The following is a 24,705-nucleotide window of genomic DNA, read 5'->3' as shown; positions in this document are numbered from 1 at the left end:
ACTGTATTTCTTGAGCTAGTGTAGTTTATTCAACGTTTCGACTATATCCTAATAGTCATCTTCAGGAATATTAATATTGTTTCCGTACAAATTGCAGGTTGTGGCATCTACTACCGAGACTGATTATATAAATGTGAAGACTTGTTCGCAATCCTGCCAGAAAGTGACGTCAAATCCACACGAGATGACGTCACACGTCAGTGCTCGCGCGCACGCGCACTCGATACACTATTACGAACACTTTTTATTCAATTTAGATTTTTTTCTCCGTTTCGGGGAAAATGTTTCAGTGAAACGAAAAAAGCGTAATTTTTGCTCACCGAGTTTTCTAAGTTCACAGTTCTAGTCTTTGAGTATCTGTTGACGGGATATCGGCCCTGCTACGAGCTGTGGCAAGGGAGGATTCGATGAAAGGATCCACCAGGTGTCGCTAGTAGTCTATCATCGATTCAACTATTTCTGATCAATTTGCGCTGAAGACTGCAATAAACACAATAGAGTAAAAAAGTGTTTTCATCGTAGAATATTTGAAATCAACTGATTTCAACTATCGTTCAAACCCGACCGTATAGTCGCACCACCTGGTGACATGTGCCGGTACTCCATTAATTGATTAATTATTTTAATTATTAATTACGAATAGATCGTTTTTCACACGCACCACTTTTAGGCCACTTGTAAATATTTTTGTTTACGTTTTAAAACGAGCCGACGGTGGCGCCAGCTAGCGGTGTATAGTTGTAAAACCGGATATTGCGTTTCCATCCCGAGACGAATATTTTGTTGTTCCACGATCGGTCGAACTCGAGTGGAAATTATTATTATCATTTCGACTTGAAGTTTTACTTCACTGATAGAATAAAAAATCAAAAAAACGACGATGTACGAAAATCAAAACATAGGCGCCTACCACTAGAAAATACAAATAGGTCGCCATTGCGGCCATATTGAGCACAGCATAGTCGTGTTTCTGCATTTTACGCGATTTGTGAAAATATGAGTGACGTAATAATTTATCCATTCCACGAATCAACTCCAAACTAATGACGATCTCTTTATTGCTGTTTTATTGATTGATTTAGATAATATTCTAGGATTCTAGAAATACCTAGGTTCTAGGATTATAGGATTGTTCTAGGATCTTGAAGATTCTAAAATTCTAGGGTATCAGATGCTTCGATTGAGATTTCATTTTGATGAGTTTGACTATCTTTGTCCTATTTCTGGGCGAATCACGCCACCACACAGTGCCTTCTGCCGCGTACTAATATCACGTTACATGCTCCATTACAGGAAGTAGTTGTCGGTGACGTCACGCAGCGTCACTCGACGAGTCGTCCTCTGATTGGCTGTAATGGAGAATGTGACAATCGGGCGCTAGACATGAATCCATATATATCTATATCTCTTATGCTAACTATCCCAGAACCTCGCATCCCTGTGTTAGCTTCGGCAGACTGACGGTTTTTAGTTCTAAACCAATCAACATTATTAGAACATAAATTGCATCAACATTTCCGTCACGTGGTTCGATGGCGTACATTCATTGGTCGGTCAAGGCGCGTCACCATGACAACCTGATGATATTGTTAGGTGATAATGTTGAGAGTGAGAGAGATTATGTATAATATGTATTGTAAAATAATGATAATACAGTTGCCATGACGACACGAGATTTAATATGGCGGATGAATGAAACGATGAATCAGACAGCAGCAGCAGCAGCCGCTGCTTCTGCGAGGAGGGGACTTTTAGGAATTTATATTTCCTTCTTAATATTGCAGCAAAAACCGGTAGAATATATAACAGCTACCGCACTGGGACTCGCTGATTAAACAAAAATAATTAAATAATTAAATTGCTTTTCTGGAATATTGTGTAATCATTGAAATGCTGATCACTACAGTGTGTAGATACTGAAGCATAGAGTCTTCCGTCTGTGTGAGGCGCCCTCTCTCGTTCATTTAGAAAAACAGAACATTTCTCCGTTTGAATTCTTTTTGGATTTTGTAAATTATTTTCTTGACACTGCCGTCAGGTGTCGCTGTGTGTTTTTATCGGGAATTCACAGAAATTAGAATGGTGAATTCGACAGAAATTGATACCGAGTGAAAAAAAGAAGCCAAATTCTTATTTGATTTTATGAAATTCCTTTTTAGATATTTGTTATTATTCTTTTCATGAATTCTCTAGAAAACTTCGTTGTATAAAATATAATGTTATTCATAATATACTCTTTTATTAATTAATTATTAGATAATTAAACGATATTTAATTAATTACCAAAATCACAATAATTATATCAATCATAGTAATAATGATTTTAAATTCTGATTTTATTATTATTTTGTTTTCGCGCACCTGTCTATCCATATCACCTGTTTTTTAATTCCTCCTAATTCTGAGATTGCTGCTTGTTTCTCAGTGATGTTATCATAAGTAGCGAATAATGTCAACCGGGAATGACGATCGATGTTTAATGTCTGCGGCAAGTACACAGACTATCATCGTCAAATAGAAAGTAAATTTGTTATTTAAAAAAATATATGAACGTTTAGAGAATGAACCTATTTAACATTTCAGCGGCCATCTTGGATTATTACGCGATACTTGGTCAAAATCGTTACTCGACGACTGAAACATCAAAGTCTCGCGCCGCACGTGACTTCATCGAAATCACGCGCGATCCAAAATGGCCGCTGAAATGTGACATAGTTTTTTATTAAAATTATAACGATGTTTTTACTAAGAGTCGCATAATTTCGATGTTAATTCAAGTAGGGTATATTTTGAGTAAGCTTCCTGTTCTCATAGTCTGTGTTTATTACACTCAGTTTCCGGTATTCAAACATCTCGTGCGCGTAATCTAGTTCCACAATTCTCATCGGTTTAAATTAGTTGAATTAGTTTTCAGTTACTTTTAAGAGTACTTTTAAGAGTCAATTCTTGACTTAACATCTGGATCCAGAACTGTGGAACTGATTCCGGAAATGTGGAACTGAAACAAGAACTGTGGAACTATGTCCAGAACTGTGGAACTATGTCCCGAATTGTGGAACTGGGTCCAGTAACTGTGGGACTGAATCCAGATCTGTGGAACTGGATTCAGAACCGTGGAACTGGAGTCCAGAACTGTGTAACTGAGTCCATTAACTGTGGAACTGGATCCGGAACTGGATCAAGCTAAAAAGATAAATTATTTGTTGGCTTTTTGTAGGTATCATTGTTTACGTATTGGACGCAATTTCTGCCAAAAATATGTAATCTATGAATGTTAATTAAAACTCGCACAGTATTTTGGCGTCGATGGCTGTCCATATTCACGTACATGTGTACTATTGATAATTCACAGATAGTCTCGACAGAAACCGCTCTGTTGTGAAATACATAAAGTTTTATAGCGAACTCCACAACGGTTTACATCAGAAATATATAAATATCAATATATGTTATTATTATTATCATTATCAATTATACAGTAAATGTAACATGCTGGGATGATGATATATAGGTCATCGTAACGGATGACGTCATTTTGGGATATACCGTGCAGTGTATATAAATATAAGGCTTGTGTGGATGATGACGTGGAAACCTTTGTAACTTTCTATTCCGGATATCGAGAATGTAGTTGAATTTAATTGAAACGTTTTTTGAAAACAGAAATTAAACTTAAAAATTCGATCACAGATCTATCATCCCGGCATCAATACATTACACTGCAGTAGTCTGAGTTAAATCCGTTTAGATTATACAATAATAAGTGACGTCATCAGGTCGACGTTGACGCCCCCTGGAAAACAAAACGGAAACTCTTATTCGACAAAATTTGCTTTGATTTGTACGCAATTATGTCGAACGGACAAAGCTACATAAATTACTTGAATTGATTTTTTGGATTTCGAATAAATTCGGATGAATTTAATTTAAACGGATCGCGCACAGACTACGCATTTTTCTATACTTGTACATTTACTATTCACACATCACGTGATCCACTTATAGAACGTGTCGCTTATGTCGGCTGCTTTAGAAACTGTTGTTGAAAATCCCCGGATCTACGGGCAGATCATCGATGACGTCATAACCGACAAATTTGACGCCACCTGGCGATGGTTTGTTGACTCGTTGAAAGTTGACAATCAAAGACGGATAAATGTTTGTATATATGCTGTCATCCGGGGATTCTGCCGCGCACGCGCCCTGGTGGCGATATTAGACACTATGTTCAGTGCCTTGTTAATCGGGCAGATATTTCATATAAACATTCTCAGATACTCTATTGAATCAATTGTAAGGAGTTCTCATTGTCGAATTTGTTATTTTCCTCTGGTAATATAATAAAATGTTTTAAATTATTTGTTGAAAAAAAATCATATTTTGTAGTCAGTTTGTTTTTTTTTTTGTTGTTCGATGTTTTCGATTTTATTTCGAAGCTGAACGAAGAAAACGTAAAACATTACGTACAGGAAAAAATGTTTCTGTGGGTGGGGGCGGTGGGGGGGGGAAATGGGCTTCGGGAAATTCGGTGACAAAAAAGGTTTCGGCGGGGCTCGAACCCGCGACCTTCCGCGTGTGAAGCGGACGTGATAACCACTACACTACGAAACCGATTAACGCAAAATGATTTTTATCGCGATGTGACCCATATACACCCCCATTAGTTTTAACGTGATATTATTTGTCACTTGAAATCCCTAAAGTTTTCACACCGTAGAGCATTGTCAAATGTAGTACTTCGAAGGGAATATTTTGTACAGTTTTCCGAGAAGATTTCACTGATCGCGACGCCAGTTTTATAGCGATTATGATAATACACGAAACGCTTATGAAGTACGGAGCAAAGCAAAGAGTAATCAGTTTGATTACAGTTATAGCTTTCCTGAATACGGCATTCTCTGCAGATCGGAAATCAGGAAATATTATATATGCAGTTTTTGGCGAAACAGGCAAAATTATTTACGAAAAATTTGATATCATCAAAATGTCTAACAAACTCACTCCTACCTATTGTTGCTTACCGACGGCCTAAGAATCGAACAGATAATTTTGTTCACTCAAATGTTTTTAGCCGCGAAACGGCTGATGCTCCCAAAGGAACAGATAAATGTGGAGATGACCGTTGTCGTATTTGCCCCATGTTGAATACAGGATATATTATTTTGAACACCCTCGGCAGCAGCGCATGTAGAAGTGTTTACTTTGTAATTCCCATCCATTACCGACCCGATCGGTGAGGATAAAGTCAATTACGTTTGAATCCAGAAAATAGATTTTTAAGTTCCTTCGTTTTATGTGATGTTTAAATGATTTCCCGGTTGGTGGCAGGGTTGCAGTGCTTCCTTTTCGGTATTTTACAATAAGCCTTGGACGCGCCTGGGCCACAGTTTCTGGTCGGATATCAAGGCTGGATCCTAGTTCCTCTGAGCCGGATACCCGATGCCGGAACCTAGCTCACAGGGTCCTCGTCATTGTATTTTCTGATTAGTTTTCTGATATTTGGGATTTATTGTCGAGTTAGGCGGTTCTCTGGGGAAAATCCTGCGCAAGGTCACATCGATTCCTCCACAAAGCAAAACAAAAAACGAAGAAAAATGAAATTCCGTTTTTTTTTAAATTTACTTTTAGAAGATTTTTATTGAACTCAAAAAGAACAACTTTATTTGATAATGCATATTTCGCTATACGGAGCTTCGAACTGGAACGAAAAAATACAATTCCTTAGTGTCAGTTTAAGCATTGAGTGAGTGTCAGTTTTTAAAATCATTTCAGTGGTGAAAACAGATTAACTTTACAAAGTATTTGCTATGAATCAGTAAAGCCAGTCTCTCTCATAATGCGCAAAAAATTGAGTTAGATTTTCTAGCTAAGCCCGCGGTACTGGACTATACAAATATTTTGCAAGATCAATTGGCTCTCTGTTAGAATTCATTCATCCATATTACTGTCTACTAAAATATTTTAGATCGTACTAGTAAATGCATCAGGCTTCACATGTTTAATATGTAATTCGCTTAGATGATAGGTAAACTATATACCCGAGGGTCCAGCTCTATTTCATTATAAACGCAAATATAACAGTCGTATAGAAAACGATCCCACACTGGTATAACGGACGATGAAGTCCGATTAGTGATACCTGTAGATGAGTTATTAGGTTATATTCGAAACGTCTAATCAATAAATCATTAGCTTTAAGGAAACTAATCGGATTTGATGTTTCTCGTTAAATCAGCGTGGCCGGGATTCTCTATATATCGTTGCACCGATGGTTACAAATAGTACCGGAAAATTTGTAAAAGTAAAATTGATTATCACTTACTAAAGATCTTATTCAAGTTAGGTATTATTTATCTTGCGGATTTTTGAGATGATCCAGTAAAAGGTTTTCTTTCTCCGCCTGGGCTTTCAAGTATCCCCTGGTAAGTTTCAGATTTGCTATTTCAATTTCGAGTTTCTCTTTTTCGAGTTCGTTGAGTTGTTCTTCGGTTACAGGTTGCGAATGAACGATCGCCACCATGACGACAAGAACGACGCAAATTCGTAAGAAATTCATAGTGAAGTAGTTGGTGATAAACTGAAAGAATAAAACATTGATGCACATTACGCCACAGTCAAACCTCGTTAGTACGATTCGGCTTGCAACACGAAAAAACCTCAGTCAATTGATATACGATGAATTTAATGATCGCGGCTTTTCTTAAAGCATTTTCTTAAAAAAAAATGTTTGCTTAGTAACAATAACGTTAATACGAAATTCACGTGAGTAAAATTCTCAGCGAGTTCGGTGCCGTTTTGAAGTCGAACTTTTCCGCATAACTTATGTATCATTAGTATATAGCGGTATTTTTTCATTTCTGATTATGGAATTGTTTTTATCGAAAGGTTCATGCGAGATTCAGTTAGTAACGATGATTTTTCCCACGCTCATCGTACTATCGAAGTTGGAAGAAAATTTGCCTTAAAACTACAAAAAACATTCAATATCTTTAACTTACTTAAATATTGTTATTGAAAATTTCATTTATACTAACTTAAACCATCAAAATGATTAATGTGTCACAAATCTATAAAGCGTAAATGATATCGCTTTGATTTAAAATCAACGGTTAATAAAGATGTTTGATATATCAATATCACGTCACATCAAAAACTTCCTAGAACTTGTGTAAATATAATGCTTACCGTTTGTGTAGTGTTACGTAGTTAACTGCTGAATACTGGAGCAAACGAACGTTTTGGAAGAAGCTTAGTCGATTCTCTTTATATACACTAACGACATTTTAAATCGATCTACCGAATTATAAAATTTTCCATCCGAGTGGGTATCGTGATGGTAACAGAAGTTTGGAAACGTTCAATAATTGCCGAAGCAGTTGGAAGATACGCAGCTTGACCTAACACGTGGTCACCGGTTTTATGACAAACAAATCGGCCATCTTTAATGTTCGTGTTCAGGATTGAAACCGCATCTCGTAAATAAGCTATAAACATCAGACATTAGACATTTTATCAGCGCACTTTCAGAAACTGATCGTCCACACTTCACATGTGTTCAGTGCTTCATCTGAGATATTGCTAATTGTAAGGAACTACAAACCCCAGGGGCCGGTTTCATAAAGCGTAATTAACCCTTAATTATAATTAAATCACTAATCATGATTAAATCATCGTGATTAAATCACGTTAGGTGTTTCACAAAACGTAATTAACTTTAATTATAATTAAGTTAATCACAAAATTTGATTCTCCTCTAGAGTGTAATTAAACAATTTAATCATCATTAGTTTATTATTAAGAACAAAAAGCTGCAGATATTTCTCATGGAATTTGGTGTTTATTAATTGACGACGGCAATTCCTACACTTATTCAATTTTTCAGATTGTTTGGCTGAATAATCTGGATTTTTTGCCTTTTGTAAAAAAGGAATGTCAATACTCTATTCTATTGATTTATTTTCAAACATCCTATGTTTTTGTCAGCACGACCACCACATACTTAAAAGAAGTATTGAATTAATTGATTTTGTCCATACATATGATAGATTTCTGTCAGTAGAGTACACATCTATGGAGTTATAGTGTTAACAAGTGCTAATCACTGCTCGGAAATAAACCCCATTTACGAGGATTTTATTTTGCTGACTGGAGGTGAGTTTCTATTCAAAAACTTTAGAGACATCTTGCTAAGTTTTCCACTGGTTCCTGAGACCTTTCAGAGCAATCTTCAACCATTTTGATACATTTAAATTGTAATTAAGTTGCCTAATTATGTAATAAGTTAATTTTTTAATTAAACCCTTTTGTGAAACCGAATTTCAATCGTACTTAACTAATCATAATTGAAGAAATTTAATCAAGATTTAGGTCCTAATCATAATTGAAGTTAATTATGCTTTGTGAAACCGGTCCCAGATATTAGAGATTTTATCGGCGCACTTTCAGAAACTGATCGTCCACACTTCAAATGTGTTCATTTCTTCACCTGAGACATTTTTAATTGAAAATGAACTACAAACACCAGATATTAGACATTTTATCAGCACACTTTCAGAAACTGATCGTCCACACTTCACATGTGTTCAGTGCTTCACCTGAGACATTTTCAATTGAAAATGTACTACGAACACCAGATATTAGACATTTTATCAGCACACTTTCAGAAACTGATCGTCCACACTTCACATGTGTTCAGTGCTTCACCTGAGACATTTTTAATTGAAAATGAACTACAAACACCAGATATTAGACATTTTATCAGCACACTTTCAAAAACTGATCGTCCACACTTCACATGTGTTCAGTGCTTCACCTGAGACATTTCTAAGGGCTGATGAAAATAACCAGTACATTAACTGCAATAATTATGAATATAACAAATCTAGCGAATTTCGGGGTGCATATCAAACGAGATGTGAACGGGAAGAGAACAACCGCCGCGCGTTCTAGAGATATAGCCACGATTAACCACGGACTGTTGATGGCTGCGAGCCCCATTACAAATTCGTAGATTTGACAACTGATCAGTGAATCTATGATGAATACAGCACCAGTGTTTAGAAGCAATAAAATAAACTGTATAACAGGTATCAACGTATAATGGATACAAACCAGAAAATCACTGACAGATAAAACTATCAAATAGTTAGCGTAAGATAAACCGCGGAATCTACGACTTATCGTTATCAGGAAAGTAGCTGAATTTCCAAACGCTCCAAACAAGAACAATGTAGACATTTATCAGCGCACTTTCAGAAACTGATCGTGTGCAGATAAAATGTCTAATATCTGGTGTTTGTAGTACATTTTCAATTAGAAATATCTCAGGTGAAGCACTGAACACATGTGAAGTGTGGACGATCAGTTTCTGAAAGTGTGCTGATAAAATGTCTAACATCTGGTGTTCGTAGTACATTTTCAATTAGAAATATCTCAGGTGAAGCACTGAACACATGTGAAGTGTGGACGATCAGTTTATGAAAGTATGCTGATAAAATGTCGTCAGACGTCTTCTATCACTTTCAATGAAAATATCTTATGAAATGAAATACAAGGTGAGGCAAAAACGTCTAAAAGATTGACAATTTCTAGAACGGTGTATCAAAGTCAATTAGATAAACTAGAAAGTGCTTTTTCCAGGCAACGGATCGATATCTACAGAGAAAACTATTTTCAACAACTAATGCGGACCCCGAAACCGTGTGGCAATTGGGTATCACACTTGCGGTAAAATGGGCGTCGAACAGGCGCGTTTGTAAATAATCTGCGCTTCGAATTTGTCTCGTTTTGTATCGAAAGCGAAGCAAATTGATAATCAACATAAACAACAAAGAGCCCAAGAGGGGGCGCTGAATATTGATTGTTATGTTGTTTGAACACATTTGGATTCACGGGTCTAATAAACATGCTGTTGTTTCACCGATTACCAAATGCTGTGGATCCCCAGTGGATCTCTAGTGGATCCCCAGTGGATCCCCAGTGGATCCTCAGTGGATCATCAGTAGATCATCAGCGGATCATCGGTGGATCATCAGTGGATCATCAGTGGATCGCGAGTGGATCATCAGTGGATCCCCAGTGGATCCTCAGTGGATCATCAGTAGATCATCAGCGGATCATCGGTGGATCATCAGTGGATCATCAGTGGATCGCGAGTGGATCATCAGTGGATCCCCAGTGGATCCTCAGTGGATCATCAGTAGATCATCAGCGGATCATCAGTGGATCATCATTGGATCACGAGTGGATCGCGAGTGGATCCCCAGTGGATCCTCAGTGGATCATCAGTGGCGCAAGAATGATTTATTTACTGTCCACGTGTCGAATTAGATGTTACTTGTTGTGCGTTGATTGATTTCAAAATTTCGCATTATTCACAATTGTGTTTACGCTCACAGGCGGAGGTGCCAAACGTCTGTTGCTAATCGCCGATAATCATGCCGTTGAACGAAAAATGAATCGATTCCGTGTATTTAAGACCGGTTAAAACGAACGATATTCCACACTGTTGTTATAATTCGTACATTCTCAATTTATTAACGAACAGAAGGTAAGCAATAATTCACTGATTGTTTGTTGTTGATCTGTTACCGTCTGTCCGTGTACTCTGTGTAGCTCAATTATCCTGTTACATTTTCCTTACTTTTTAACATATATTTGGAATATCGTCTATTAATGTAACATTTGAATGAAAATAAATCTCAATTTCAAAAGTTGTAAAGTTGCTTAATACTGGAATTACTTTTTTGATCGCTCACTTTGTTTGATTTCTGTATAAATATATCTTGTAAATCTAGCACTCAGTAAGCCTGCCGCTGATGGAAATATTTATTCTCGTCCATTGGAAAACTTTTTTCAATTATTGGTCGAATCTATTGTAGAATTTCACTCGGTTTATTTATCACAATCTTATCCCGATTTATAAATTCACTTTATATTACGTCTTACTTTTAAACGAATTTGGTATCGCTTATAAATTTTTGATCTAGAGCAGTACAAATCAAAATACGTATTAATTATCATTATTATTATTATCATTATTATTATTATACGTATTAATTATCATATTTTTTAAGATAATATGATAATGATATATATATTATCATATTATGTTGACATATTATATCATTATGGCAATGATTATTATTAGTTATTATTATTAATTATTATTATTAATACGTGAATTTTTATCATTACTATTGTATTATCTAATAATATAATAATATATATTTTTGTAATGTAATTACATTTGTATTGCTATTGCTGTTGCTGTTGCTGTTGCTATTATTATTATTGCTATTATCATTATCATTATCATTATCATTATCATTATCATCATTATTATTATTATTATTATTAATATGAACGATCGTTTATGAAATGTTGACCGAAGCCTATAAAATGTTGGTTGCTATGACGGCGTCTCAAAGGCTGACGCAAATCTTAGAACTAGATATCACAAAATAAAAACCAGTTTTCTCGTTGCTTTCAGAAACACCGACGAAGGCCATGAATATTATAAGAGTTTTCCTCGTTATCGCCATCGTTTTTGTGGTTTTTGTCGATTCGAAAAGACGAAACAAACGCAAGGGTAAGAAAGAGCAAGTAGACCTCATCGAGCAGGCGTCATCATCGACAGAGCTTCTCGACTCGGCGGCAGCGGCGGCGGCAGGAGACAGTGATACAGGGTTAGCAGTAGTCCCACAAGACGCCACTGGAGAAAAGACGAGAAAAAGGAAAAAATCCAAGAAAGTAAAAAAATCTAAAAAAAACAACCAGAAAACGGTGACTGAAGGTGAACAAGGTGAAGATACCAAAGATTTGAACGGGCAAGAAACTAAACCAAAGAAACGTAGGGGAAGAAAGAATAAAAAACCGGTAGTTGCAGAAGAACCAGTTGCAGAAGAACAAGTTGAAGATGAACCAGTTGTAGAAGAAACAGTTGCAGAAGAACCAGTTGTAGAAGAACCAGTTGCAGAAGAACCAGTTGTAGAAGAAACAGTTGCAGAAGACCTGATGAAAGATATAGCGTTGTTAGAAATGCTAACCCAACAGCAATTAGATGAACCAGTTGTAGATGAACCAGTTGAAGATGAAACAGTTGTAGATGAACCACTCTCGGTGGTTAATTTGAGATTGGTAAATGAGAAATTGGAACTGATGAAAGAGATAGCGTTGTTAGAAAAGGAGATAACCCAACTGCAATTACCGAGAACAAAATGATATAACTACAAAACGTGTTTAAAAGACAGGGTAAGTTTATAGCCCGACCAATCACGTGCTGTGCGCGCGTGTGCTTACTGTAATGTCCTAATAATGTTATTGAAATTATCTTCTTTTCTTCATATCTTCCAGAATGGTTGAAACGCCACCGATGAGCAGTCAGTCGATCAATCAATCAATCAATCAATCGATCAACCAATGAATCGATCAATCAATCAATCAATCATTTCTGTTGCACATTCGTTCATATCATGTTCAATAAAATCACAAAAGTGAGATATGATGGTAATTGCTTTTTGTACATTTCATAATGACTCAGGTCGCTATAATCAGGTGGAAGGTTTTCTTTCAAGGGATACTTTATCGAAGCCGTAGAGAGAAAATATTTATTAATCGTGAATGAATCGACGTGACGTCACCCAATCGCCCCATGCAATGTAGAAGATGCCATTGGTTCATCAGTAATCACAGGGATTTTTTAGACGTTTTCGTGATATTTATTTACACCGTTGGCCTTCGGAAGTATTTGACGCCCAGCAAGGAAGACTTAATTCAGTCGACAATCCAATAATACTTTTACTATGAATCATAAACTACTCTTTTTCGTTTGTGTTTTGGTTTTCGAGGGACATTGTGAAAGGTTGTTCTAGACATAAAACATTAGACATTAGACATTAGACACCAGACATTAGACATTTTATCATCGACCTTTCAAAAACTGATCGTCCACACTTCACATGTGTTTTGGTTTTCCAGGGACATTGTGAAAGGTCGTTCTCACAGAGAACGTTTGTCAACAATGATGCAAAAGTTTACTTTCTTAGAATCGAATAAAACACACATTATTATTTGGTAAATCGTGGAACAACAGCATGTTTATTAGACCCGTGAATCCAAATGTGTTCAAACAACATAACAATCAATATTCAGCGCCCCCTCTTGGGCTCTTTGTTGTTTATGTTGATTATCAATTTGCTTCGCTTTCGATACAAAACGAGACAAATTCGAAGCGCAGATTATTTACAAACGCGCCTGTTGGACGCCCATTTTACCGCAAGTGTGATACCCAATTGCCACACGGTTTCGGGGTCCGCATTAGTTGTTGAAAATAGTTTTCTCTGTAGATATCGATCCGTTGCCTGGAAAGAGCACTTTCTGGTTTATCTAATCGACTTAGATACACCGTTCTAGAAATTGTCAATCTTTTAGACGTTTTTGCCTCACCTTGTATTTCATTTCATAAGATATTTTCAGTGAAAGTGATAGAAGACGTCTGACGACATTTTATCAGCATACTTTCATAAACTGATCGTCCACACTTCACATGTGTTCAGTGCCTGTTTACCTGAGATATTTCTAATTGGAAATGTACTACGAACACCAGATATTAGACATTTTATCTGCACACGATCGGTTTTTGAAAGTGTGCTGATAAAATATCTAATATCTGGTGTTTGTTGTTAATTTTTAACTAACAACTCATTCACATGATGAAGCTTCTATTCATTAAAAGCGAAAGCTCGTGCGTCAAATAAATATTGAACCTATACACTACTACTCGTCTCGTTAATTATTTTTAATTGAAAATGTCTCAGGTGAAGCACTGAACACATGTGAAGTGTGGACGATCAGTTTTTGAAAGTGTGCTGATAAAATGTCTAATATCTGGTGTTTGTAGTTCATTTTCAATTAAAAATGTCTCAGGTGAAGCACTGAACACATGTGAAGTGTGGACGATCAGTTTTTGAAAGTGTGCTGATAAAATGTCTAATATCTGGTGTTTGTAGTTCATTTTCAATTAAAAATGTCTCAGATGAAGCACTGAACACATGTGAAGTGTGGACGATCAGTTTTTGAAAGTGTGCTGATAAAATGTCTAATATCTGGTGTTTTTAGTTCATTTTCAATTAAAAATGTCTCAGGTGAAGCACTGAACACATGTGAAGTGTGGACGATCAGTTTTTGAAAGTGTGCTGATAAAATGTCTAATATCTGGTGTTTGTAGTTCATTTTCAATTAAAAATGTCTCAGATGAAGCACTGAACACATGTGAAGTGTGGACGATCAGTTTTTGAAAGTGTGCTGATAAAATGTCTAATATCTGGTGTTTGTAGTTCATTTTCAATTAAAAATGTCTCAGATGAAGCACTGAACACATATTTTACTGTGGTTGGCAATCCTGTACCAACTAATTTCTGAAGAACGATTTGTAAGTCGACATTTGGGCCGGACGCAGGTTATAACAATTGAAACACATCATATCTATGCATGTTGCTCATGCCACTATAATAAATAAAATCTTAAAAAAAAATCTATGACACGTAGGACGTGGAATAAGCTATCAGAAATGATACCAATAATCAGTCTTTGGCGTGTTGGCGTATTTGAGTTGTGATTCCTGCTATCACTGCTGTAAGACCAGTTATTGTTCTTTCGAATATTTATTCACTTGCGCAAACTGCATAAACACACAATCATGATTTCGCTGATGCATCGCGTTTGGCTAAGAACATAGACAGCAACTGGTGCATATCACCCTTGCGTAAACGACAGATCGCTTATTATTTGCTCAATATGATCGCGTATTGTCGTGAATTGAGCTCATAAATTCATTGCTTGAATCGTCTACAGGAATCGGTTATAAAACCTGTAGAATATTATTCCACTTATAAGACAAACAAGAGGAACTTGATTTTTGGACGTAGCGAACACAATTAGGGAATATAGTAAAAATTTCATGATCGTCTACAGAGTTAACTTAGATAAAACATTGATAATCTGTTATCAAGAAATGAGAAGAAATGAAAGAATTTTCAACCATTTCCAATACACCATTCGCAGCTCGATTAGAATTGCGTTCTATTCCCAGTGAATGAGAAGTGAATCTGATTCTCAATTACTTGTAAAAACGCCTTTGTCAAATCAAAAGTCGGAGTATAATCGATGATAATAGTAATCTTTAAATTTATAGAGTTCCTGTTTCATTAAGAAATTCACCAGTTTATTCTAATTCACCACTAATTCACCACTAATTCACCACTAATTCACCACTAATTCACCAGCTACATTTTTTCTACGTTAATCAATATATCGCTTTTTTCCTCACCCTAAAAATACATGCATAGACAATGAGACGATATTCACATAGTCTATCTATTACTGGATCTATGTAAAACTGAATTAACACCACGACAAAATGGCTGCAACAAACATACGAAAAACCGTCTTCGCGTTGTGGGTTCTGTTTTATGCTCGGACCCCAATTGAATCTACGACTTCTGGGAAGACTTCGTTTATCTACCAACGAATAAAAGTCGTCCGCTCAACTCTAGGGGCGTACAAAAATGTCAGTAACGTCCAGTTCGAATTTCAATGTTTGGGTTTGTGTTCGCAAGAAGGGATCCTCTGTGTCGGGATCAGTTTTCACGCTGAACATTGTCAACTCTACGATCTATTGATCAAAGCTATAGCGCCCTCTAGTGGCGAAGAGGTTTACATTAAAGATAGCTCAGGTAAGGCAAAAAAGTTTTTTAATCTCCACACTTCGCATATTCTTCACCTGAGACATTTCCAATCGTAAATGCACCACAAACACCAGATATCAGACATCTTGTTAGCGAACTTTCAAAAATGAAATTATCAAGACTTTTGTTCAGACGTTCTCCGAGGTATTTTAAATTTCTAACTAAACTTCACCAGCAGAGACACGAAATATCGTCGTCATTATTGACTCTGAAACTCTGAGATTAATAACAGAGTCATAATAGATAAAGTCTATCTTCCTTGAAACTGCCTTTTGATGATGAATTTCTTCCAATATCTAGATTTCCTTTTAGCTTTATTCTTATTCATTTATTTTTCGTTTTTTTTTAACCATTCTGTAATAAGGAATCAGGAGCCCAGACGAATTTACAGTACGTGTTGGCACCGGGTGGTATCAACCAGTGACAAACCCGAAGAAGGTTCTCTCGGCAGCGCGAGACCATTGCGCAATGTTAGGAGGGAAATTGGCTGAACCGAGAAGTAAAGAATCATTCGATTCCCTGCGAGGGTACCTTGCAAAGTATCACCCATCAGGTAAAGTATTGATCATCGGTATACAACGCAATATGATAGGGATTCCATTCGTTCCAAGTGAGAAATATCGTACATAGTAAAGAAAACTTTTAATCACTAAGAAAAAATATAGACTTTAATCTCATGACAGCACCCTCATAAAAAAGGAACACTAAGAGGGCACGTTAAGTGCCTACCTTACGAGTACACTTAGTTTCAAAGCAAGAGAAGCTGTTTAGTCATGGCCTTTACAGGCCTTCAACTGACGGTAAATTATGATAGAGGACTTGATTTTCGGAATGCATGAGCGTTATCTTCGTGGTCCATGGTTATATAACATGAACATAAAAACCATTTTGGTGAATGGTTAAACCATGGACTCTTTGGTCCGTGGTTATATACCCAAACTGATTTTTAGATGGTAATATACTCGCCACTTCAGGGAAAAGGAAAGTTTCCAAAATTAAAAGTTTCAACGAGAGAAATCCCACAATAAGTTCAGCCAAAACGTGAAACTTGAATAGAAGAGTTATATATATTTGCGCAACGTTTCGGCTAAAGACTATTAGCCATCATCAGGCGTACTTTTGTGCAACGTTTCGGCCATCATCAGGGGAAATGTTTAGGCTGAATTTATTGTGGGGGTTTCTCTCGTTCCACACGGATAGTTAGTGTGTCTTATGTTATCTTTTGAACTTGTGAGCATCTCACAAAAAAGTCCCGCACTGTTTTCATGACTCCGCCGAATGACCGTCCCGAATGACCGTGAGTTTGTTAGACATTTTGATGATATAAAATCTTTCGTGGATAATTTTGCCTATTTTGCCCGCATCTAACGGGATGACAATCCACGACAAATGGGGATAGTCGACATTGTTTGTTTGTAGTTCAAACATTGCACATCACACTGTTTGTAATCCACATATAAATTGTGTGATGTGTGATGTTCAGAGCAAATTAATTTACGTCGTTATATGTGCGTTACTAATACGTCATTAGGTTATAATTAGACCGACCGGCCGGCACGCATCACTCACTAACATTCACGTATTAAGCTCATTTTTACAGAGGCGCGCTTGGATTAATTTCATCTTTTTGACGGAATCATGAATCGTTCATTTTTTCTGCAGTCGCCTTCGGAGCATTGGCAGTCGACCGTCTGGTACACGTACAGTTTACTAATATATCTCGTGATGATTGGCGGTAGTGTCGGCAGCTTTCTGACACTAGTTTTACTAGTCCGACTGCGTAATGAACTAGACGGTCCCAGTGTTCAATACTTAATCTCATTGGCTACATCAGATATTATATACTTGAACTCGATGTCACTGAAATTGTTGGAAAAGATCAGCTACGCTTCGAATACCGGCTTCGGTATATATGTCTTTTACACGATTTCCGAATTTGTTTGTAAGTTTTTACTCATCACAGTCAACGTTTCGATAAAACTATCGACGTGGACGTTGTGCGTCTTTGCCGTAGAAAGGTCGCTTGCTATTTCTATACCTCTGAAAGCTTCGACAACTTTTACCAAAACACGGCGTCGATACGTGATCGTCTGCCAGTGGATCGTTGTTTTACTGGTAGAGGGCGCTATGTTCAACGTATATGGCATCCATACTTACGCCGCAGACGGAACCAAAAACTGCATAATATTTCCTAATTTCCGATCTGCAGAGAATGCCGTATTCAGGAAAGCTATAACTGCAATCAGACTAATTACTCTTTGCTTTGCTCCGTATTTCATAAGCGTTTCGTGTATTACCATAATCGCTATAAAACTGGCGTCGCGATCAGTGAAATCTTCTCGGAAAACTGTACAAAATATGTCCAAACAAGACCGCGCCTGTATTAAAAATCTTGTTGCGATAACATGCGTTTATTTATTTCTATCGCTACCTAATAATATGGTCAGTACTGTTCTGTATACGAGACCGTCAATTCTAATGTGGCCCCGTAAACCTTACATGCTTCAAATCATCACATTGTCAACATCCACACTTGAAACGTCAAACAATGCAATTAATTTCATCGTGTATTTCATCAGTTTTAGAAAATTTCGAAAAGAAATAACTAGTTGTATTTCTAGAGAAGGACGTACAAGAAAAAAAAAGAATCTGAAATAAAGTGTCGATTGATTCAATTGATATTCCACGGCACATCCTCTACCCTATACACGTGATAGCAAACTGCGAATACGGCGAAAAACTACTTTCCACAAATCAAAAACGACATTTTCGATCTATTCCACACAGCTGTTAGATCAACTCAAGAAATTCAAGCGAAATCTGGAAGAAATGGATAAGCGTCGAACGCATATTATAATTCATAATATTGAGGAACCAAAAATAGCTGACTCTGAAAGCCGTGAAAATTCTGAATCAACAATAATTGAAAATCTAATGAAATGTTTGGGGCTCGGAGGAAAAATTGCCAAACCTCGACACGTGACACGGCTCGGAAAACGGGATGAAGGCCAAGGCCAATGAGAGTTATCCTTTCAACAACTTCAGAAAAACAACTAATCTTACAAGCATATTTAAGTTTGCGTAAAACAAACGATAGTAATCTCAATGCTGTTAGTATCACTCCGAACTGGACACAGGAACAGCGGTTACAAAACAAACAGCGAAAAACATCGAAAACTTCTAACAGACCATTGAAACAAACAACAAGACTGAAGCATGCTCTACAGAAAATTAGCCGAGAAATAGTGCAAAGGATCGACCAGACTACAAAAATCTTCTGAGAAATATTGTGAGATTTCAAATGGACTCATCGGATGACCAAGTGTCAGATGAATGGGTTGATATCAGCGAAATATCGTGCGGCTCCTCATTAGAGGGGTCTGAATCAACTGCCATGGGTGGGAATCAGCCATGTAAATAAACAACACACTAAATCAGGGCTACACTAAGCGAAAGAAAAAAATAGCTATCAGGACTTCTAACAATGAAATTTGACTACGAAATTTAAAAAAAAAAACTTTTAATCACTAAAAAAAAATGTAGACTTTAATCTCATGACAGCACCCTCATAAAAAAGGAACACTAAGAGGGCACCTTAAGTGCCTACCTTACGAGTACACTTGTTTCAAAGCAAGAGAAGCTGTTTAGTCATGGCCTTTACAGGCCTTCAACTGACGGTAAATTATGATAGAGGACTTGATTTTCGGAATGCATGAGCGTTATCTTCGTGGTCCATGGTTATATAACATGAACATAAAAACCATTTTGGTGAATGGTTAAACCATGGACTCTTTGGTCCGTGGTTATATACCCAAACTGATTTTTAGATGGTAATATACTCGCCACTTCAGGGAAAAGGAAAGTTTCCAAAATTAAAAGTTTCAACGAGAGTAATCCCACAATAAGTTCAGCCAAAACGTAAAACTTGAATAGAAGAGTTATATATATTTGCGCAACGTTTCGGCTAAAGACTATTAGCCATCATCAGGGGAAATGTTTAGGCTGAATTTATTTCTCTCGTTCCACACGGATAGTTAGTGTGTCTTATGTTATCTTTTGAACTTGTGAGCATCTCACAAAAAAGTCCCGCACTGTTTTCATGACTCCGCCGAATGCCCGTCCCGAATGACCGTGAGTTTGTTAGACATTTTGATGATATAAAATCTTTCGTGGATAATTTTGCCTATTTTGCCCGCATCTAACGGGATGACAATCCACGACAAATGGGGATAGTCGACATTGTTTGTTTGTAGTTCAAACATTACACATCACACTGTTTGTAATCCACAAATAAATTGTGTGATGTGTGATGTTCAGAGCAAATTAATTTACGTCGTTATATGTGCGTGACTAATACGTCATTAGGTTATAATTAGACCGACCGGCCGGCACGCATCACTCACTATCATGTACGTATTAAGCTCATTTTTACAGAGGCGCGCTTGGATTAATTTCATCTTTTTGACGGAATCATGAATCGTTCATTTTTTCTGCAGTCGCCTTCGGAGCATTGGCAGTCGACCGTCTGGTACACGTACAGTTTACTAATATATCTCGTGATGATTGGCGGTAGTGTCGGCAGCTTTCTGACACTAGTTTTACTAGTCCGACTGCGTAATGAACTAGACGGTCCCAGTGTTCAATACTTAATCTCATTGGCTACATCAGATATTATATACTTGAACTCGATGTCACTGAAATTGTTGGAAAAGATCAGCTACGCTTCGAATACCGGCTTCGGTATATATGTCTTTTACACGATTTCCGAATTTGTTTGTAAGTTTTTACTCATCACAGTCAACGTTTCGATAAAACTATCGACGTGGACGTTGTGCGTCTTTGCCGTAGAAAGGTCGCTTGCTATTTCTATACCTCTGAAAGCTTCGACAACTTTTACCAAAACACGGCGTCGATACGTGATCGTCTGCCAGTGGATCGTTGTTTTACTGGTAGAGGGCGCTATGTTCAACGTATATGGCATCCATACTTACGCCGCAGACGGAACCAAAAACTGCATAATATTTCCTAATTTCCGATCTGCAGAGAAAGCCGTATTCAGGAAAGCTATAACTGCAATCAGACTAATTACTCTTTGCTTTGCTCCGTATTTCATAAGCGTTTCGTGTATTATCATAATCGCTATAAAACTGGCGTCGCGATCAGTGAAATCTTCTCGGAAAACTGTACAAAATATGTCCAAACAAGACCGCGCCTGTATTAAAAATCTTGTTGCGATAACATGCGTTTATTTATTTCTATCGCTACCTAATAATATGGTCAGTACTGTTCTACATACGAGACCGTCAATTCTAATGTGGCCCCGTAAACCTTACATGCTTCAAATCATCACATTGTCAACATCCACACTTGAAACGTCAAACAATGCAATTAATTTCATCGTGTATTTCATCAGTTTAAGAAAATTTCGAAAAGAAATAACTAGTTGTATTTCTAGAGAAGGATGCACAAGAAAAAAAAAGAATCTGAAATAAAGTGTCGATTGATTCAATTGATATTCCACGGCACATCCTCTACACAATACACATGATAGCAAACTGCGAATACGGCGAAAAACTACTTTCCACAAATCAAAAACGACATTTTCGATCTATTCCACACAGCTGTTAGATCAACTCAAGAAATTCAAGCGAGATCTGGAAGAAATGGATAAGCGTCGAACGCATATTATAATTCATAATATTGAGGAACCAAAAATAGCTGACTCTGAAAGCCGTGAAAATTCTGAATCAACAATAATTGAAAATCTAATGAAATGTTTGGGGCTCGGAGGAAAAATTGCCAAACCTCGACACGTGACACGGCTCGGAAAACGGGATGAAGGCCAAGGCCAATGAGAGTTATCCTTTCAACAACTTCAGAAAAACAACTAATCTTACAAGCATATTTAAGTTTGCGTAAAACAAACGATAGTAATCTCAATGCTGTTAGTATCACTCCGAACTGGACACAGGAACAGCGGTTACAAAACAAACAGCGAAAAACATCGAAAAATTCTAACAAACCATTGAAATAAACAACAAGACTGAAGCATGCTCTACAGAAAATTAGCCGAGAAATAGTGCAAAGGATCGACCAGACTACAAAAATCTTCTGAGAAATATTGTGAGATTTCAAATGGACTCATCGGATGACCAAGTGTCAGATGAATGGGTTGATATCAGCGAAATATCGAGCGGCTCCTCATTAGAGGGGTCTGAATCAACTGCCATGGGTGGGAATCAGCCATGTAAATAAACAACACACTAAATCAGGGCTACACTAAGCGAAAGAAAAAAATAGCTATCAGGACTTCTAACAATGAAATTTGACTACGAAATTAAAAAAGAAAACTTTTAATCACTAAGAAAAAATATAGACTTTAATCTCATGACAGCACCCTCATAAAAAAGGAACACTAAGAGGGCACGTTAAGTGCCTACCTTACGAGTACACTTGTTTCAAAGCAAGAGAAGCTGTTTAGTCATGGCCTTTACAGGCCTTCAACTGACGGTAAATTATGATAGAGGACTTGATTTTCGGAATGCATGAGCGTTATCTTCGTGGTCCATGGTTATATAACATGAACATAAAAACCATTTTGGTGAATGGTTAAACCATGGACTCTTTGGTCCGTGGTTATATACCCAAACTGATTTTTAGATGGTAATATACTCGCCACTTCAGGGAAAAGGAAAGTTTCCAAAATTAAAAGTTTCAACGAGAGAAATCCCGCAATAAGTTCAGCCAAAACGAGAAACTTGAATAGAAGAGTTATATATATTTGCGCAACGTTTCGGCTAAAGACTATTAGCCATCATCAGGCGTACTTTTGTGCAACGTTTCGGCCATCATCAGGGGAAATGTTTAGGCTGAATTTATTGTGGGGGTTTCTCTCGTTCCACACGGATAGTTAGTGTGTCTTATGTTATCTTTTGAACTCACAAAAAAGTCCCGCACTGTTTTCATGACTCCGCCGAATGACCGTCCCGAATGACCGTGAGTTTGTTAGACATTTTGATGATATAAAATCTTTCGTGGATAATTTTGCCTATTTTGCCCGCATCTAACGGGATGACAATCCACGACAAATGGGGCTAGTCGACATTGTTTGTTTGTAGTTCAAACATTGCACATCACACTGTTTGTAATCCACATATAAATTGTGTGATGTGTGATGTTCAGAGCAAATTAATTTACGTCGTTATATGTGCGTTACTGATACGTCATTAGGTTATAATTAGACCGACCGGCCGGCACGCATCACTCACTAACATTCACGTATTAAGCTCATTTTTACAGAGGCGCGCTTGGATTAATTTAATCTTTTTGACGGAATCATGAATCGTTCATTTTTTCTGCAGTCGCCTTCGGAGCATTGGCAGTCGACCGTCTGGTACACGTACAGTTTACTAATATATCTCGTGATGATTGTCGGTAGTGTCGGCAGCTTTCTGACACTAGTTTTACTAGTCCGACTGCGTAATGAACTAGACGGTCCCAGTGTTCAATACTTAATCTCATTGGCTACATCAGATATTATATACTTGAACTCGATGTCACTGAAATTGTTGGAAAAGATCAGCTACGCTTCGAATACCGGCTTCGGTATATATGTCTTTTACACGATTTCCGAATTTGTTTGTAAGTTTTTACTCATCACAGTCAACGTTTCGATAAAACTATCGACGTGGACGTTGTGCGTCTTTGCCGTAGAAAGGTCGCTTGCTATTTCTATACCTCTGAAAGCTTCGACAACTTTTACCAAAACACGGCGTCGATACGTGATCGTCTGCCAGTGGATCGTTGTTTTACTGGTAGAGGGCGCTATGTTCAACGTATATGGCATCCATACTTACGCCGCAGACGGAACCAAAAACTGTATAATATTTCCTAATTTCCGATCTGCAGAGAATGCCGTATTCAGGACAGCTATAACTGTAATCAAACTGATTACTCTTTGCTTTGCTCCGTACTTCATAAGCGTTTCGTGTATTATCATAATCGCTATAAAACTGGCGTCGCGATCAGTGAAATCTTCTCGGAAAACTGTACAAAATATGTCCAAACAAGACCGCGCCTGTATTAAAAATCTTGTTGCGATAACATGCGTTTATTTATTTCTATCGCTACCTAATAATATGGTCAGTACTGTTCTACATACGAGACCGTCAATTCTAATGTGGCCCCGTAAACCTTACATGCTTCAAATCATCACATTGTCAACATCCACACTTGAAACGTCAAACAATGCAATTAATTTCATCGTGTATTTCATCAGTTTAAGAAAATTTCGAAAAGAAATAACTAGTTGTATTTCTAGAGAAGGACGTACAAGAAAAAAAAACAATCTGAAATAAAGTGTCGATTGATTCAATTGATATTCCACGGCACATCCTCTTCACTATACACATGATAGCAAACTGCGAATACGGCGAAAAACTACTTTCCACAAATCAAAAACGACATTTTCGATCTATTCCACACAGCTGTTAGATCAACTCAAGAAATTCAAGCGAGATCTGGAAGAAATGGATAAGCGTCGAACGCATATTATAATTCATAATATTGAGGAACCAAAAATAGCTGACTCTGAAAGCCGTGAAAATTCTGAATCAACAATAATTGAAAATCTAATGAAATGTTTGGGGCTCGGAGGAAAAATTGCCAAACCTCGACACGTGACACGGCTCGGAAAACGGGATGAAGGCCAAGGCCAATGAGAGTTATCCTTTCAACAACTTCAGAAAAACAACTAATCTTACAAGCATATTTAAATTTTCGGAAAACAAACGATAGTAATCTCAATGCTGTTAGTATCACTCCGAACTGGACACAGGAACAGCGGTTACAAAACAAACAGCGAAAAACATCGAAAACTTCTAACAGACCATTGAAACAAACAACAAGACTGAAGCATGCTCTACAGAAAATTAGCCGAGAAATAGTGCAAAGGATCGAC

At 37.2% G+C, this 24,705-nt stretch overlaps 1 protein-coding gene and 1 non-coding gene across 4 annotated transcripts in view; one reads left to right on the top strand and one right to left on the bottom strand.

Annotated features, from left to right (window-relative positions):
• The window catches only part of LOC141907680 (diacylglycerol kinase beta-like), a 60,324-nt gene extending 55,961 nt beyond the window's left edge, over nt 1–4,363 (top strand). For all 3 annotated transcript variants that reach the window (XM_074797405.1, XM_074797403.1, XM_074797406.1), the window contains one exon: nt 98–4,363. The gene's annotated coding sequence lies outside the window, so the exon portion shown is untranslated. The remainder of the gene's footprint in view (nt 1–97) is intronic.
• Nucleotides 4,364–4,538: 175 nt separating this feature from the next.
• Trnav-cac (transfer RNA valine (anticodon CAC)) lies at nt 4,539–4,611 on the bottom strand. Its single transcript has one exon. It is a non-coding gene; the product is annotated as a tRNA-Val (tRNA).
• Nucleotides 4,612–24,705: the final 20,094 nt, after the last annotated feature.

This window comes from Tubulanus polymorphus, chromosome 6 (genome assembly GCF_964204645.1).
Source record: "Tubulanus polymorphus chromosome 6, tnTubPoly1.2, whole genome shotgun sequence".
Lineage (NCBI taxonomy): Eukaryota > Metazoa > Nemertea > Palaeonemertea > Tubulaniformes > Tubulanidae > Tubulanus > Tubulanus polymorphus.
This window is presented reverse-complemented; position numbering and strand designations above follow the sequence as displayed.